Source organism: Aulonocara stuartgranti (genome assembly GCF_965226115.1).
Source record: "Aulonocara stuartgranti genome assembly, chromosome: 13".
NCBI lineage: Eukaryota > Metazoa > Chordata > Actinopteri > Cichliformes > Cichlidae > Aulonocara > Aulonocara stuartgranti.
In genome coordinates this window covers 27158832-27177175 of record NC_138949.1, presented here as the reverse complement: position 1 = coordinate 27177175, position 18344 = coordinate 27158832, and the positions used below count along the sequence as shown (strand labels likewise).

The 18344-nt window shown below is 37.8% G+C and overlaps 1 long non-coding RNA gene across 7 annotated transcripts in view; it reads right to left on the bottom strand.

Annotated features, from left to right (window-relative positions):
- Positions 1-18344, bottom strand: part of LOC309720304 — a 100505-nt gene that overhangs the window by 16246 nt on the left and 65915 nt on the right. The gene's annotated exons all lie outside the window — the stretch shown is intronic.

Genomic DNA, 18344 nt, shown 5'->3' with positions numbered 1-18344 from the left:
AATAGTTTTGAAGACAGTCTCAGCATGCAAAAAAGAACACACATTTCCAAATTAGCAACTTTTTTCCAGGTTCCTGATTCAGTGCATTTCCGGAAATAACTGGAATACATAGCAAACAACAAGCTCTTCAGCCTGAATTATTATTTTTGCATGTTTTCTTTGAACACTTAATGACATTCAGGAAAATTGTTTACAGCTTAATCTGCTAAAAGTGATAAAAGGAACCCTGTATAAGTTTACACAAGTAAATACCACACGGCATGGGTCTGTATTTCCACAATGACAGTATAAAAAGTATAAAGTATAAAAGTGTGAAAATGCTGTATTGGTCAGTTGTGGAGTTTGCTGTTATTTTGGACATGGTGAATGCCCAGAACTCAAGAGAGGCAAGCGAAAGAAAGGTCTAGGCATCTCTGTCAACGACCAGCCCCCACAACCCAAGATAGGATAAGTGGTAGAAAAATTAAGAATGAGTGGATGTACAAAGAAATACAATCAAGCAAATGTAAATTAAAGGGAAAGAATAACAAATGACAAACATAAACATACTGTTTGCTTGATCTGAGAGAAATAAATCTTTGGTTGCTACTTTAGTTTTTTTTGTTCTCTAGGCAATACGGTGATATATTATTGACAAGAAAATACTTTAGATTTTTGGATTAGATCTTAAATATGTTAAGAGCTGAGCCATGAATGAAATGTGCTTGGGAAGTTTCCTTTTTTGGCCATTCTCTTGCATGTTTGAGGAGGCTGAAAAAACTCAGGAATTGTTTGATTTAAAAAAAAGAAAAAGACAAAGGATGTAAGATAATGATTCCCTTAAAAGGCACAAAGTAAAATACAAGCCTTTTGTAATCTGGAACAGTACAAGTTAACTTCTCTGCAAAACAGTTTAAAAAGTACAGTGATGAATTTGTGCTTATCTGTTAATAAATGCATTCAGACTTGTGCTAGGATATGTTCAAATGTCATCAGATGAATGGAAAGGAGTGCATTTCTAAAACAGGCAAGAGTGAAAAAACAAAAGTTTTCTACTACACTACACTACACAAACATTCAAGTAGACCCCAAAAAACACACTTAAGTTGCGATGTCACCTCTGGATGCTATCAGAGCAGATTAATTAAAGTGTCAACAAATTTCTTTCTAAACAGCTGATACGCATCACCTAAATATATCACTCGGTAAAAAAATCTTTGCCAATAGGTGCCGTCTCAGTTGGCATCTATAGCTATCCCAGCAGCAAATGCACAGCACTTACTTTGGCATTCACTGCTAAAAATATGTGCCTGCCTTTTTTCCCAAGTTGTCTTGGGGATCGCTGTTAGTGTAAAGGCTAATGACATCTAGCAGGTTGGGTGTGTTCGCCTCTAGATATCAGTGTGTGTGGAGGGGTAAAAGGTGTTCACCCTTTATTTGCTGAGTGGATACGAACCTCTGCAGACACCTAGGCTGAGAAGGGAGGGTGCGACCTCACCCCTGACATAGGAGTTGGCACCTGTCACACACATTGACACTCACACATGCAGTACAAACACACAAAGACATGCATGTGTAAATGTACAAAGGCAACATTCAAAACACACACACAAACAGACACACACGTAACACATCCTCTCAAACACTGTCTGCCACCTCCAGCTCTCCTGTTGGCAGCAGGCTGGTGAGCACAGTGGGCACTGCCAGATAAGAGGATATAGACAGGCTATGTTTCAAGGTAAGGTGTGTAACAACAGAGGAAATCAGGGAGCTGATTAAAGTCTCATAAGGTAAATAAAACATTAGGACATCCATTATGAGATACCACTGTAATTAGTGCATGTCTGTACAGGAATGCACAGTAAAAATAGCTGCAAAGCATTACTGTAAAGAGAAGTGCACAATGGAGGAAGGTCTGAGTTCAGTCACAGAGAGGGATCCAAAATAGCAAAAATGTGAAAAAAAAAAAAGGAAAATTAACTATCATCTATCAAACCTCTGTAAGTTGCAGTCATCCAAAGTAAACACTGTGGAGAATCTAGAATTTTACAAATCATTCATCAGGGTCAGAGAAGTTAGTACGGGTCCAAGGTTTGCACAATTTAATTTGACTTTAGCGGTAAAAAGAGCAAATCTAGACAGCGAGGACTTGCCCAGAATTACACATTTAATGATTTCTTGCGCTGTGGACACATCTTAATGCATTTAATAATATGTTTCACAATTTTGCTCATTGCTGTTAGTGCTTCCTTTTCCTTTCAGTTGTATCATCAGTCTCATTTAGCTGAGGAAAAGTAGCACAGACTGAGAAGTGAAAAGTGAAAAAGATAGATGAGCCAAAACTCAATTCAGTCTCTGTAGCTCTCTCTTGATGGTCCAAAATAAGCACTTGACCAAAGCTAACATCATAGACTAGGGCGATATTTATGGTGCAGATAAAATATTTATATAGTGACTCATAAAGTCTAGTTCTGGAAAACAGCTGTATGGGTATTAGACACTAAAATTTTGGCAATTAAAATACTGCTGTTGCAGGATATGCTATTATAGATGGTATGCTGTAACTATTTTTTAAAAAAGGGCTTAACTCAACATCTAAACTATACTGTCTATTATTATTATACTATTTTTGTACATTTGTACCTGTATGTTTTTAGCATGAACAGTGTAAATAATAATTACAAACAATTTTTCCCAACACATCATTTGTGTTTCTTTAAGTCATTTTTATTTAAGTAAGTGATTTGATGTCACCTGAGCAGATAATAGAGAATAAGCAATACTGTGCACTGGAGGCAGTGGATAAAGCACATTACAAAGACTATATGAGGACATGTTACACCTAAGATTATTGGCATAATGTTGGGGGAAAATTATCAAACAAATTAAAAAAAAAAGTTCATTCACAGATGTAAATGCCAAACTCCCTTAAATCCTTTCTCAGCCTGGACTGAAACTGAAAGAGCATTAAAAAGCACTGACAAAAAGAATGTGAGAACTAAGAAAGATATCTTTTCTTCCCTAGTTCTCTAATACTGAACAGCATCCCTGCTTTAAAATTTGATCTTTAGTGAATAATGGATCGTGGCACTATCAAATACAGAGAGGTAGATCAACCTTGGTATCCCAGACTAAACATTGGCCTAGATGCAGGAGTCAGTTATGTCTATTCTGGTCTATTGTTTCATGATTTTGAATGAGCAGCTAATTAGAGATAAATAAAACATGGCAAGCTATCTGTGGCTGTAGAGCTCGTGTTTGGTGTCGAATGGTAGATCAAAGACACAGTAAGGTCCAGATTGAAGTAAATAATGGATTAAACTTTAAAAGCATTGCTTCTAGTGGTCATAGATATCCTGCTACATGTCTAGCCTTTGTTAATGCTTGTTAGCATGTCAAAGTTACATGTACCCTGTTCAGACTGTTTAAAAAAAGAAGTTTGCTGACACTGACTTGATCATGATTATAGTAAGGCCCATTACTTCCAGTTAGGTGAAACTGAATGCAATGCAATTATGTGACACTTTGTTTGTGCACTACTCTCTGTGGTTTCAAAATCCAAAAACCAAAGTAAACAAAGATACAAAAAGAAATATCTTGATTAGGGTGTGCAAAAAACTCGATGGCATGATATCGGTGCCATATGACAGCTCTGGGAGTGACTGATATGCCATGTGAGCCAGGCCTCATCATCCAACAGCAATGACCTCAGTAGTGCTATAATGGCTAAATGGAAGAAAATCACTGCAGGCAAATTCTAACAGTGGGTGCCATTAACGTTTGGCCATGTAGCCTATTTAAAGTTAGACACTATAAAAGCTGGCATAGATAACATGAATATTGCCACTGTTATTAACATTATTTTAAATAGCTCAAGATAGGAAAAAAAAAGATCATTTAGACTGGGTTAATATAGCAAATTGCTTTTGGATGGAAGCTTTAGATTTTCAAAAGATCTAAAATGTATTTACATTATTTATGCCTTTTAAATTGGCATGCATTGAGTGCTTGCATTAAAGTCTTCTTTAAAGGATGTCAGTGTATAATATCACCAGTTATCTGTAGCACTGATTCATAGACAGGCCTCATTTTGCCCTCTACTTTCAGATGCAGCACAAAATGAGACAAAATACCACCAAGATCCAGAGGGGCGTTATGGAAATAGAGCAAGAATCAGGTCGTGTTTGATATTATGCACAATATGTACAGAGGGACGGTGACAAAAAAGAGAGCATTAATGCAACCATTAAGACACTTTTCCCTAGTCTTATTCATTAAACATACAACGTTCTGACACTCTCAGTGCTTCCTCCCCTTGAGATGAAATTCTAATGTGATATTAAGAAAACTAGGGCGATAGCAGCTTATTACCATGAAGCTGAAGGAGGCAGGCTGCCATGTCCTCTGTATGTAAACATGAACAGAGGAGAAAACATTAAGTTGGACTTTGTCACAGCAAGTGCTGAGAGTACAGCTCTCAGGAGTGCAGCAGTGTTTTGGATCAGTATTGACACAGCTTGCAAGTGTGTACAAACGGGGGTTGTAATTGCAGCTTTAGTCTTGAGTGAGAATCAACTCTCAAGAAGGCCTCATGGTACATTAAGCAAAGAGAGTGAGGCAAGGGCATCCATCTGGTTAACATGTATAATGTCAGCTCTAGAAATAAAAACTGCACATAGACTATTTTTGTTTTTATACACCTGAAACTATTCAACTAGCATTTAGTCTAGCAGGATAAAAGATTTTTCAAAAAATTCTCATTTAGGGCTAATTTAAAATTTTGTGTCTAATTATGCATTAAAATTCCAAAGACATTTGCATAACTACTTTTACCTCAAAACACATCTACAAGTAACATGTCTATCACCTAGCCTGTGTCTCAACTCTTAAAAAAGTCGAATAGGATAAAAAGAAATACAGTTTTGCATTATAGGGTCACACAACTTTCAATATATCCACTTTATCAAGCTCTTATAGGGCAAGCACTTAATTCACCAAACATCTATTATCATTGTGATATTTATTGAAGTACAGCTAATCATTATCCTAATTTAAGCGATGGTCAAATGTTTAGAAGAACTCCACAAAATTGTTAGGTGTGGTGACACTACCGAACACCAGATGTATTTGTCAGTGTTAGAACGGTTTCCTCTGAGATGATGAGAAAAAAGATCAGTTGAAATGGAAGAGAAACGCTGTTATATGTGTTACACGGACTGTGGATGAAATAATTCTAACCTCAACAAACTCTCTGATTGCATAAAATGTTACCAACTAACTGGCCTTTTAACTCATTGGTTTGACAACACTTTGTTCTGATGAACTTACTGTATCTGCAGATCATCGGTGTAAATCTAATAGAGCTGAGAATATAAAGAATATAAAAAACAGCTCTAGAGGACAGAAAATGTCAGTATCTGAGCCCAGCTAATTACTTTTGTCTGTCCCTGAAGAAGGACTCCATATGTGATTTTGTGTCATCCAAGCTGACGCTGCTCCTGACTTGTGATGGATGCTTTCCTGAAATCCAGACTTTCTCTTCCAACGACGGTGTCTGTGTCTTCCCCTCTTTCCTGTTTTACCAATTTCCTGTTGTGCTCCCTGGTAAAGACTGTAGTTTCAAAGCCATGAAGGCTTACAACAATATGTTTAACAGCAGTTAAACACGTCATATACATGGTTGATATCAAATTATCAAACATTAAAGCCTGTGGTGTGCAGCACTAGTTTGTCTCAGCACTGTAGCCCAATCTCACCCTTCCATGCCTCGACAAAACACTGACCCAGATACAGAGATAAGAGCCAGACATCACCTTCTCTCCTTGTCTTTCTGCCCACCATCTGCATTTTGAAGGGTTAAGGTAAGGACGTGGAATCAGTGACCATCTCCAAGTGTGATAGTGACAGCCAAATGTCAGCCTGCTCTGCTGCAAACTCTTCTTCCACTTCTTAATTTATTACGTTTAGATTAAATCCACTGAAATTCAATATTTTAATTGAATGTTTAGAGCCTGGGTGTTCAGTGATAAATTTCCATTGGCGCCCTGTGCTTCACTCTCATGTTTCTCGCACTAATTACATTTGCATAAATGATGTTCGTCATTATTACCGCAGGTTGGTTAGGCACTAGAGGGGTGAAAAAAGGAGCTGTGCAGTGTGAAGGGGCAAGGACGCACTGAAAGGAAACTGGCATCGATGACAGTTTTTTCTTGTGATGACCCACAAAAGTGCTTAGGATACAAGTCTCTTCTGTGCCATGAGAATTAGAGTGGTAGGTTTCCAAGAAGTGAGCACTGGCATTATCAAGTGTCAGCCCTTGAACAACCAAACAATATGGTGAAACTGTGTTCCTCGGACAAAGCTGAACCTGCTGAGGCAAACTGTCTCTCTGTGACCTATTGTTTAAGATCAATGAAAAATAAATTTATCTAAATTTGATGTCAGGAAAATCTAATGTAAAGGCAGTTCAGTTTATTATGTGTTGACCTTTACTAGCTGTTCATTAATCATAGCAAAAGACTGGGTGGCTTGAGAGACGCTACACACTGTTTCTCAAAGAGTTAATGCTGCAAAATCTGAAGCAGCATTAACCTGTGCCTTTTTAACTCCGATATGAAAAGGTTGATTGCATGCCAAATTAGCAGGAAATACCACACATCTCTGCAACTCTACAAAGACTTTTAGACTCTTTTAGCTTATTAATTTAGTGTTACAGTCTGCAATTTTACTGTGTGTTTTAACCTCATCTATTAATCCTGCAGGAAGCAGTTCCAGTGGGGAATGAGTGTGGGGGGAATACACAGACAGACAAAGCTGCACTGTTGGAAAAAAGCTTGGCATCACTAAAGCATTGGAAAAGAGTGGCTCAGTATTTTTTGGCAAAGTCCAATACAGTACTAAAGTGAGAGTTGTGAACTTACATTCATCAAGTGGGCAGAAACATGTGTTACTGTACTCACGTTACATTTTTCAGTAATTTAGTAATGTAACCAATTACTAAATTCAATCATTACATTGCAGTCACAATTATGTCTTTACATACGTTACATAGTTCCTTCAGTTATTGGCACGTGAAGAACCATAACGAGTAATGTGTAATACATCACTTTTCTTGAGTAACGATCCCAACACTGTATCTTATCAGGGCTCGCAAAATTTCAAAATCCCTGGTAGCCCTTCGGGCAGGCACGCTTCAGTTTTTGGTAGCCCAAAATAAATTTAAGTAGCCCGAATAAAAAAGAGAAGGATTTTTTGATTTGTGTTTTTTTCCTTTACAATATTATACATTAAAGTATAATATTGTGAAGGAAACAAAACATCAAATTACAATCATCAACTCAAATACTTGGTTCTAATTGAACAAAAATTTCTATGACCTTGTCAGAACTGTGTAGAACATGAATCAGTCTGTGTCAGATCCTGAATCTGAAATTTCCACTGAAGTTACAGGTAAGAGGTAAGTGGAACCAAGATCTAGGCCATTTGCTTTTTGAAGTTTGCAAAGACTGCTAAATTTTGCCAGTGGTAGTTCACTCTTTGCAACATATTACGCTGTTCTAAACAGATTTTTCAAGACTTCTTGTTGTGCTTGGTTTATTTTTAGTATGTTTTGTGCAATTGGTGTTTGTCCTGGGAAAGATACTGCAGATTGAGCAATAATGCACTTCTTGCATTTCTCATGCATTCTGATGGGGTCTTTCTTAAAAAGACTGGTCCCAGTAACAAAGGCGCTTGCCAACTCAGAAATCAAGGGAAACTCACGACACACTCGTCAGAACATTGTTATTTAGCTTGTCATATTCCAGCCACAGAAATTCTTTTGTCCATGAAACCAAAACAGCTACTCTTTTTTGCCTCATAGTCTGATTTGTCATAACCATTTTGTGGTAGGCTTTTCTTTGCTGTCCCTTCTTCACCCTGACCTGTCTTATTTGGCTCTGCAGAACTAAAATACCTGCGTAAATCCATCTGTTTTTACACAGATGGATTTCACACACATAACGGTCAGCGATTCTCTGCGCAATCAACCGCTATCACATGTTTAAACTTGCTGCGGGAGATTTCACTTGTCACATTTGAATAGTAAGCTAATGAGTGATAAGACGATGTCAGAGGAATTGGTGCGCAATTAATCTGTCACTCACCAATCAGTACAGCGGCTCGCTATACACAGTTCACGCGATTGCAAAGTGAAAGTGAAAGCAAAAAACAAATGCAAATTCAAACGCGATTTCAATATGTCACATATTGACAGTGGCTCATCGATGCCAATGACAAAATTACCCTTTGCGACATTTGCAAAGGAATGCAGAAGCACTGACACATATTTTTCCTTCCTATGATAGCCCAATGGGCAGGACTGAGTTAGATTTTGGTAGCCCGACTGGAAAAATCGTTAGCCCCGGGACGTCGGGCTAGCAATTTTACGAGCCCTGCTTATACACTCTTCTGGTAAATGAGTTTTGATTGAACCACTTGTGGGGGACCTCACAATACATGCATTTTAAGTACATGCAAACAGTATTAAACAGATACGAACATTGCATAGAGAGCAGCAGGAAGTCGCTCAAGCCACAGTAAGCTATACTGATGCTAGGTTTCAGTGTCTGTGCTACTTAGTGCTATCCAAATCGGACTGCCCGGACAGAGAAACAGTATTGGTGGAACGGAGGAAAGGTTTTCTCCCCATTTCCTTTTCTTCTTTTTGACAGTCGCCCTTCCAGTGGGACCATTTGTGATCAGGCTATATTGAACAGTACTGTAGATAGATCAACTATGACCAAATACATCTCTCGGGTTCTGTGTGATTTACTGGATAAGTGGGATCTTGAGGACGTAACCTTCAGATGCCGTTCATATGTTCTAGATAGTTATGAGGACTATCACTTTTTCTTTCATCTTCTATTTGTCCAGTTTCCTCAGTTTTTTAAAAGACACACTGCACACTTGTTGGGCACGTTGTCAACTAACAGGGAATCACTTTGCTTGGTGCAAAAACACTATTCTATGCTTCTCAGTGGGTCATCTTTGGGACTCCACATTCATACATTTAACTAAAGAACAGATGGAAACAAATTATGTGTTTTTGCGACACGCTGCTACCAACAATACTTTGTTGCTAGCAGCCTGCCCATGGTAAATGGACTGGTTCTTTATATAGAACGTTTCTACTTTATCTGAGCAGTCAAAGCACTTTACACAACTTGCCTCATTCAGTCATTAACATAAGCACTTTTTTCTAGGCTCTTCCTATGTAAGTTCTTGCTATCATACATTCATACACATTCATACTCCGATGGATCCATCAGAGAGCATCTTGGGGTTAATATCTTGCCCAAGGATATTTGGCATGCAGACTGGAGCGGACAGGAATCGAACCACCAACCTTCCGATTGGTAGGTGATCTACCACTCAGTGTTTAGTGGCTTAACCAAAAAAACAAACAAATCAAAGCATTCGTCTGAAAATGGTCATGGACTGGACTAATGATGGAAAAAGCAGCCAATGTTGAAAGAAAATCTTTGGAAGACCTTTAGAAAGCCTGGAGAATTGTTGCTCACAGCCACTTTAAAAAGATAAAGTCTTACTTGGGAAACAAAATAGAAAGAAATCAGGGGTTCACGCCTTCAACACAGTAGTTTATATCAACATCGGCAGACAGTCATAAGGATGATGTACCACAGCATCCACACATTATTACAAACTGGGCTCCTGTCAGATTTGCAACTCATTACAGAGGGTAAGACAGTCCCTGGTAACAGTAACAACACTTGTGGTAATGTGTACACTGTGCTTCAGAGCTCATAAGTGGGTGTCAACCACTGATGCAGGCAGGGTGGGGAACGATATACTCCTGAGGAGAAAAGTGGGGTCAGAAGAGATGAGCAGAGACAGGAATCAGGGCCTGCTCCCAGAAATTTGCAACAAGCAAGATGTGACTAGAAACATGAGATCATCTCTTGTGCAACGTTGGCAATTTCAATGCATTTTAGAAGACTGACATTAAAGTTGGTTTTTTTTTTAGTTGTTATGTGGATGCTTTTGAAAAATACCAAGTGACACAACAGTTTTGTAAGCTACAATCTGTATGAGATACAATCTTAATTTTTTCCCCCAAAACACACTTAAAAAAGAAAAAAAAAAAGAATGTAAATAATGGACTAGAGGTCTGAGTTTTAAAAGGGGAGATTTTTCAGAATGACATCAGCATAGACTGTTGTTTGTATAACGTCCACTGCCTCTTGATTAAAAGCCTGTTCATATTTTCACCCAGAGGATTTCTTAAGAGAAGTAGCTTGGCTTTAGCCTTGGCAACCAGCTCCTATTAAGAAGTGCCTTGTAAGAGGTTTTCTTCTCTTTGCTGCGGAAATAACTGCTGTAATGTCTCTCCTTCTTCACCACTTTGGAATGCCTCCCCCCAGCCCCTCTCAGTTTCTTTTTCTGTCTTCCTTTTTGCTCTCATGCTGAGAAAAGTAAGTGAGAGAAATGATTAAATCATATTTTGTGGAGGTGGGGTCTGGTCAAGACAGACGGGGGTTCTTAAAACAACACAAGATACATTGTCAAAAAGCCATTTTGGTGCTTAGGTTACAGCCACTGACGGGCCGTTACACAGCACCCCATGGTGTGGGGCTGGTGGTTAAAATATGAGTGAAGCTGAGAAGACCCTCTCATAGTGATTGAGTAGGATTCCCCACTGTTTGAGGCAAGCTGGAGGTTAGGGCCCAGAAAGATTCACTACCCAGTGCTCTGCTGGACAGGATAAACCTGTCACCTTGATTGCCCCATTAACAATGGCAGTGCTGCGTTATGCACCGGGATTAAACTCACTATCTTCCATTAAACAATGCTAATTTAACTCTTGACAGAACAAATGTGCAGACAAATTTAGGTCAGCTTTGTTTTAACTGACTTCAAACAGATTTCCAGATGGAGAACTTCACTTCTTTTTTTTTCTTTTTTTAACAGAAGCAAGGTGCTTTTATACACCAACAACAGCAGGGAAACTGATAGCATAATTTGTCCGCTTAGGGAAGCTCCTGTCGCAACTTTAACTTTTGTTGGAATTAAAGCCCATAGAGGGTGGGGGATGCCCAGGGGACCCTGGCGTTGTCTGAAAAGTTAAGAGTAGGGTTACTAGAAAACCCCATCCCTAGAGTAAAACCCCCACTGTGACTATTTTCCACCCCAGGGATGGTCCAATGTAGGCCCTACAGGTAAGGATTGAAGAGAGTGCTTCATGACAGAGAGACAGTAAGTGGTGCCATTATCAAAAGGGCAATCCAGCAGGATATCAGGGGTTAAGTGTCCTGGAGAAAGGTCCTATTATTCCACTTCTATCTAAACTGCCTTCCCAACCCAAAAGAGATCCTCAGCTCCTTTCTGTCTATATATAGAACACTACAATATACTGTCTCACAGTCCAAATACCACTGTATATACCACACACAGCATCTACACTCCTTGTCCAAATCTCTGAAATGCTGCTTTGACATGACTCCATAATCTTCATGGATTGTTTTTTGTTGTTTTTTTGCCTGGTTTTTGTTCTTTTTCATCATTGCCAACTTCAAAGCAGTGACTTGTGACAGACGGTTACATTGAGGGGCTGTCACTGGTAGACTTCAAAAGCTACCATATAATGCCACATTGTCATAACTGCCTACCTGGGCCTCCTGTTATGATGTGAAGATGATATGCCCCCACTGACCTCAAAGTGCCCTATCAAAACAGGCATTCCTTTTGTGTTTTCCGGTCTTTTGATACAGATTGAGTTTTTTTAATGAGTTGGAAATATCTGCAGTGTAGCACTTTAGCAATCGTTATATGTGTTTAAAGCCAGTAAAGAGTTTTTCCATCCTTTCCATCAGATTTATGTACATAAGCCAATTTAAATGTGTTAAAAATTTATAATGCTACATATATCTTATACTGTGTGTGCGCAAGCGTACAGTTCTCCTTTCTAATAAGACTTATTTTACACTGCCTGCCTATAATTGGATTTTGCAGGTCACTGAGATTCACCAGGAAGTCACTTAGACCGCGATGAAGATGCACATGTGGACTTTTCTCACAATTATTCCTTCCGTATTTGTCATCATTTCTGCTTTTCCCTCACCCTCTTTCTCTCTGTCCTTCCGCCTCAACACAACTTTGCCCTGTCACGGCATATTAAAAGTGGTTTACATGTGCATGTCCAATGCGATGAATATGGATGTGACCTCTTTCTTTGGCGCCTGGCCGCCCGCCTGCCCTCTCCCTGGCAGCCCCCCTAGGCACAAGACACCACTTCTCAATGAGCACAGCATGCATAGGAGACAGAGTTTTACCCCCTCTGAAAACACACATGCACACACACACACACACATACACACAGCAAGGAATTACACTCATAATCACATGCACAAATATATATACATACATGCATGCACACATGCACGCACACTCGACTCTCTCATGCTCTCGTTTCTTCTCTGCTGCTTCTCTTCACTGACCTTTCACAATGTGTTTTACATAAAAATAAAAGAAGAAGGGGGCGGTAAAGGCCTGAAGACTGAAATGGAGAAGGATGCTGATTTCAATTCAGATGTGTGACACCTCTAATGAAACAATGGTCTTGTCTTTATATGTCTTTATATGTGAGAGTTAAGCACTTTTATGCATGTAGATAGGTGCATTTCTCCCCTTACCTTGAGTTGGTATCTGTGAATAACTTGCTCTCTTATAAATTAAATAAAAAGATGTGTTTGACAATAGTGTTGCAATTTTAAGATGAACTGTTTAAATACAAAGCGAAAATAAAGGCAAATGTACATTTTAGAAGATAAAACTTAGTGATAACATTACATTATGTATTGTGTACCATATAAAAGCTGATGCTAAACAGTATATTTTTTACTGACTGTTTAATATTTTCTATTCTTTGCACTAGTCTACACCCACTATATGATTTTAAGTATTATCGACATTAAGCTAACATACTTTTTTACAACAAAGCAATTATCATAATTCTGCTTTTATGTTACTTTGCAACAGTTGAAAATAGAGATCTGTGCACAGGCGATAACATTGGCGGTAACATTAAAAAGTTACCTCATTTTCCTACTAGAGAAAAGTCTTTAAAAAAGTCTTGAACAAGATTTTTTTTTTTTGCTTTAATTATTAAATCCTTGATGGGGTCACTTGAATGTTGTTTAATGGTGTTCAGTTATCTTGTTAAGACTAACTAGAAAAATTTGCATTTCCTGCGAAAATGCAGTGTGGATGCTTAAAGCTGAAGCTGTATGCAAAAAGTAGCTGAAAAAGCTGAAAAGTTGTAGAAATTGTAAAAACTTTGCAGAAGCAAAAGAAGTTTGCTAAAATGGAATAACTTAGCAGAACTGCAATATCTTAGAGGAAACATAATACTTGGCAGAAATACAATAGCATAGCAGAATTTAGCAGAAATATTGTAACTTACCAGAAACATGATAACTTCTCAAAAATACAAGAATTTAGGAGAAATAGTATAAGATAACAGAAAGAATATATTTAGCCAAAAATACTTAAACATTACAGAAACACTATGATTTAGAAAAATAGTACAACAGAGCAGAAATATTGTGATTTACCAGAGACACTGTGATGAACTATGAATATTGTAATTTTAAATTGAGTCTATGTTTTAGCACAAATATTATAATTTGGCAGAAATACTATAATTTAGCAGAAATACTATATTAAGCACAAATCCTATAAAAAGCAGAAATGGTATGATTAAGCACAAATACTACATTTAGTAGAAATACTTTGTTTTAGCACAAATCCCATAAAAAGCAGAAATACTGTACTATGATTTAGTAGAAAAACTATAATTAATCAGAAATACTAAATTTAGCAGAAATACTATATTAAGCACAAATACTATGAAAAGCAGAAATAGTATGATTAAGCATAAATACTACATTTAGCAGAAATACTATATTAAGCACAAATCCTATAAAAGCAGAAATAGTATATTAAGCACAAATCTTATAAAATAGCAGAAATAGTATGATTTAGCACAATAGTAATAAGTTAAACAGAAAAATTGGAAAAGCAAAATGGACAGCTGAAAAAATGCTGAACATGCTGAGGGTCCCTCAAATATACTTGTTAAATGACAAAAATCTGCAAAAAAATTTATTACAGCCACACAATCACAAATATGTACACATGAGGAAACACACATGCACAGAGAGACCCACACACAAGATCCAATTCAGTCAACCAGTCTAAATATATTGAATTTAAATCTTAGAATGAGATCATCCCATTAAAAGCCTTTCTCTCTCTCTCTCTCTCTCTCTCTCTCTCTGTCACACACACACACACACACACACACACACACACACACAGGGAGAGAGAAGTAAGTTTTTAGGTCAGCCTGGGAGCTGGTGAATTTGAATCCACCAATCAGAGAGGCTGTGCACTTTTCCCCACCAAAACAGGTGCATCTTTTTACACACGCAGCAGCACAGAGAGACACAGGATTTTTGCAGTCTATTTCTCATAGTGACGACTCCCCTCAAACAAATGACCGTAATTTCCTAACCGTAGGGGCTAGAACGGTCATTCTTACACCGTTTTGTTCAGAAGAGATGGGGGAATCTTCAAGTGATGACAATTTAATATTAAAATATGAATTTTTAGAGATATATGACATGGATGACTTGTTGACTTAGAAGCCACGAATTCCCCAATATGCAAATTTGAATGCCTGAGACCACATATGTGATTGGCTGGCTGGGAAGCCGTGCAGGCCCTGATTTGTGGATTTGAATTCCTCAGCCCTCAGATATGATTGGCTGGCTTAGAAGCCACGAAGGCCCCAATATGCAAATTTGAATGCCTCAGGACACTTATTTGATTGGCTGGGAAACTGTGCAGGCCCTGATTTGAAAATTTGAATTTCTCAGTCCTCACAGAGGATTGGCTGCCTGGGGACCTGGCAGAAATATATAGAAATACTATTATTAAGCATAAATACTACATTTAGTAGAAATACTATGTTTTAGCACAAATATTATAAAAAGAAGAAAAACTATAATTTAGCAGAAATACTATATTAAGCACAAATCCTATAAAAAGCAGAAATACTATAATTTAGAACAAATAGTATAAAAAGCAGAAATACTATAATTTAGCAGAAATACTATGTTAGGCACAAATCCTATAAAAAGCAGAAATACTATAATTTAGCAGAAATACTATGTTAGGCACAAATCCTATAAAAAGCAGAAATACTATAATTTAGCAGAAATACTATATTAGGCATAAATCCTATGAAAAGCAGAAATAGTATGATTTAGCAGAAATACTGTATTTAGCACAAGTACCGAAAAGTACCAGAAATACTATGATTTAGCAGAATAGTAATAACTTATTGAAACACAAATGCACAGAGGGACACACAAACACAGGCTCTAATCCAGTCAACCAGTCTAACTATGTTCAATTTAAATCCTACAATGACATGCTGTCAAATAAGGGCAGGGTCCTCTCTCTCCCACTAAACACACACACACACACACACACACACACACACACACACACACACACAGGGAGAGAGGACTAAGTTTCTAGGTCAGCCTGGGAGCTGCTGAATTTGAATCCACCAATCAGAGAGGCTGTTTACGTTTTCCCGCCAAAACAGGTGCATCTTTTTACACACGCAGCACAGAGACATAGACCTGCTTCTTTCAGTTTATTTCACTTAGTGAGGATTCCCCTCAAACAAATGACCATAATTTCCTAACCATAGGGGCTAGAGCGGTCATTCTTACACCGTTTTGTTCAGAAGAGATGGGGGAATCTTCCAGTGTTAACAATTTATCATTAAAATATGAATTTTTAGAGATATATGACATGGATGACTTGTTGACTTAGAAGCCACGAATTCCCCAATATGCAAATTTGAATACCTGGAGCCCACATACATGATTGGCTGGCTGGGAAGCTGTGCAGGCCCTGATTTGTGGATTTGAATTCCTCAGCCCTCAGATATGATTGGCTGGCTTAGAAGCCATGAAGGCCCCAATATGCAAATTTGAATGCCTCAGGACACATATATGATTGGCTGGGAAGCCGTGCAGGCCCTGATTTGAAAATTTGAATTTCTCAGTCCTCACAGAGGATTGGCTGCCTGGGGACCTGGCAGAAACATATAGAAATACTATGATTAAGCATAAATACTACATTTAGTAGAAATACTATGTTTTAGCACAAATACTATAAAAAGCAGAAATACTATAATTTAGCAGAAATACTATATTAAGCACAAATCCTATAAAAAGCAGAAATACTATATTAGGTACAAATCCTATAAAAAGCAGAAATACTATATTAGGCACAAATCCTATAAAAAGCAGAAATACTATATTAGGCACAAATAGTATAAAAAGCAGAAATACTATAATTTAGCAGAAATACTATGTTTGGCACAAATCCTATAAAAATAATAAATACTATAATTTAGCAGAAATACTATATTAGGCACAAATCTTATGAAAAGCAGAAATAGTATGATTTAGCAGAAATACTGTATTTAGCACAAGTACCGAAAAGTACCAGAAATACTATGATTTAGCAGAATAGTAATAACTTACAAAATTACAAATATGGAGGCATATTGAAACACAAATGCACAGAGGGACACACAAACACAGGCTCTAATCCAGTCAACCAGTCTAACTATATTCAATTTAAATCCTACAATGACATGCTGCCAAATAAGGGCAGGGTCCTCTCTCTCCCACTAAACACACACACACACACACACACACACACACACACACACACACAAACAGAGGGAGAGAGCTGCCGAATTTAAATCCACCAATCAGAGTGGCTGTTTATGTTTTCCCGCCAAAACAGGTGCATCTTTTTACACACGCAGCACAGAGAGGCACAGGATTATTGCAGCCTATTTCTCATAGTGAGGACTCCCCTCAAACAAATGACCATAATTTCCTAACCGTAGGGGCTAGAGCGGTCATTCTTACACTGTTTTGTTCAGAAGAGATGGGGGAATCTTCCAGTGTTAACAATTTATCATTAAAATGTGAATTTTTAGAGATATATGACATGGATGACTTGTTGACTTAGAAGCCACGAATTCCCCAATATGCAAATATGAATGCCTGAGACCACATATATGATTGGCTGGCTGGGAAGCCGTGCAGGCCCTGATTTGTGGATTTGAATTCCTCAGCCCTCAGATATGATTGGCTGGCTTAGAAGCCATGAAGGCCCCAATATGCAAATTTGAATGCCTCAGGACACATATATGATTGGCTGGGAAGCCGTGCAGGCCCTGATTTGAAAATTTGAATTTCTCAGTCCTCACAGAGGATTGGCTGCCTGGGGACCTGGCAGAAATATATAGAAATACTATGATTAAGCATAAATACTACATTTAGTAGAAATACTATGTTTTAGCACAAATACTATAAAAAGCAGAAATACTATAATTTAGCAGAAATACTATATTAAGCACAAATCCTATAAAAAGCAGAAATAGGATGATTAAGCATAAACACTACATTTAGTAGAAATACTATGTTTGAGCAAAAATCCTATAAAAAGCAGAAATACTATATTAGGCACAAATCCCATAAAAAGCAGAAATAGTATGATTAAGCATAAATACTACATTTAGTAGAAATACTATGTTTTAGCACAAATAGTATAAAAAGCAGAAATATTGTAATTTAGCAGAAATACTATATTAGGCACAAATCTTATAAAATAGCAGAAATAGTATTATTTAGCACAATAGTAATAAGTTAAACAGAAAAATTGGAAAAGCAAAATGGACAGCTGAAAAAATGCTGAACATGCTGAGGGTCCCTCAAATATACTTGTTAAATGAAAAAATCAGCAAAAAAATGCACAGGGAGAGAGAAGTAAGTTTCTAGGTCAGCCTGGGAGCTGCTGAATTTGAATCCACCAATCAGAGAGCCTGTGTACTTTTTCCCGCCAAAACATGTGCCTCTTTTTACACACGCAGCACAGAGAGGCACAGGATTATTGCAGCCTATTTCTCATAGTGAGGACTCCCCTCAAACAAATGACCATAATTTCCAAACCGTAGGGGCTAGAGCGGTCATTCTTACACCGTTTTGTTCAGAAGAGATGGGGGAATCTTCCAGTGTTTACAATTTATCATTAAAATATGAATTATTAAAGATATTTGACTTGTAATGCACCATAACTGAGTAGAGCGAAGCAAAAACTGCCTTGACTTGCCCTCAAACAACGCTTTCTAACTCGAAATCTATTTGGAGTATCGATATCATTCTTTCACCGTAAGAGACAGCAGGCTTTGGTGAACAATCATGGAAATT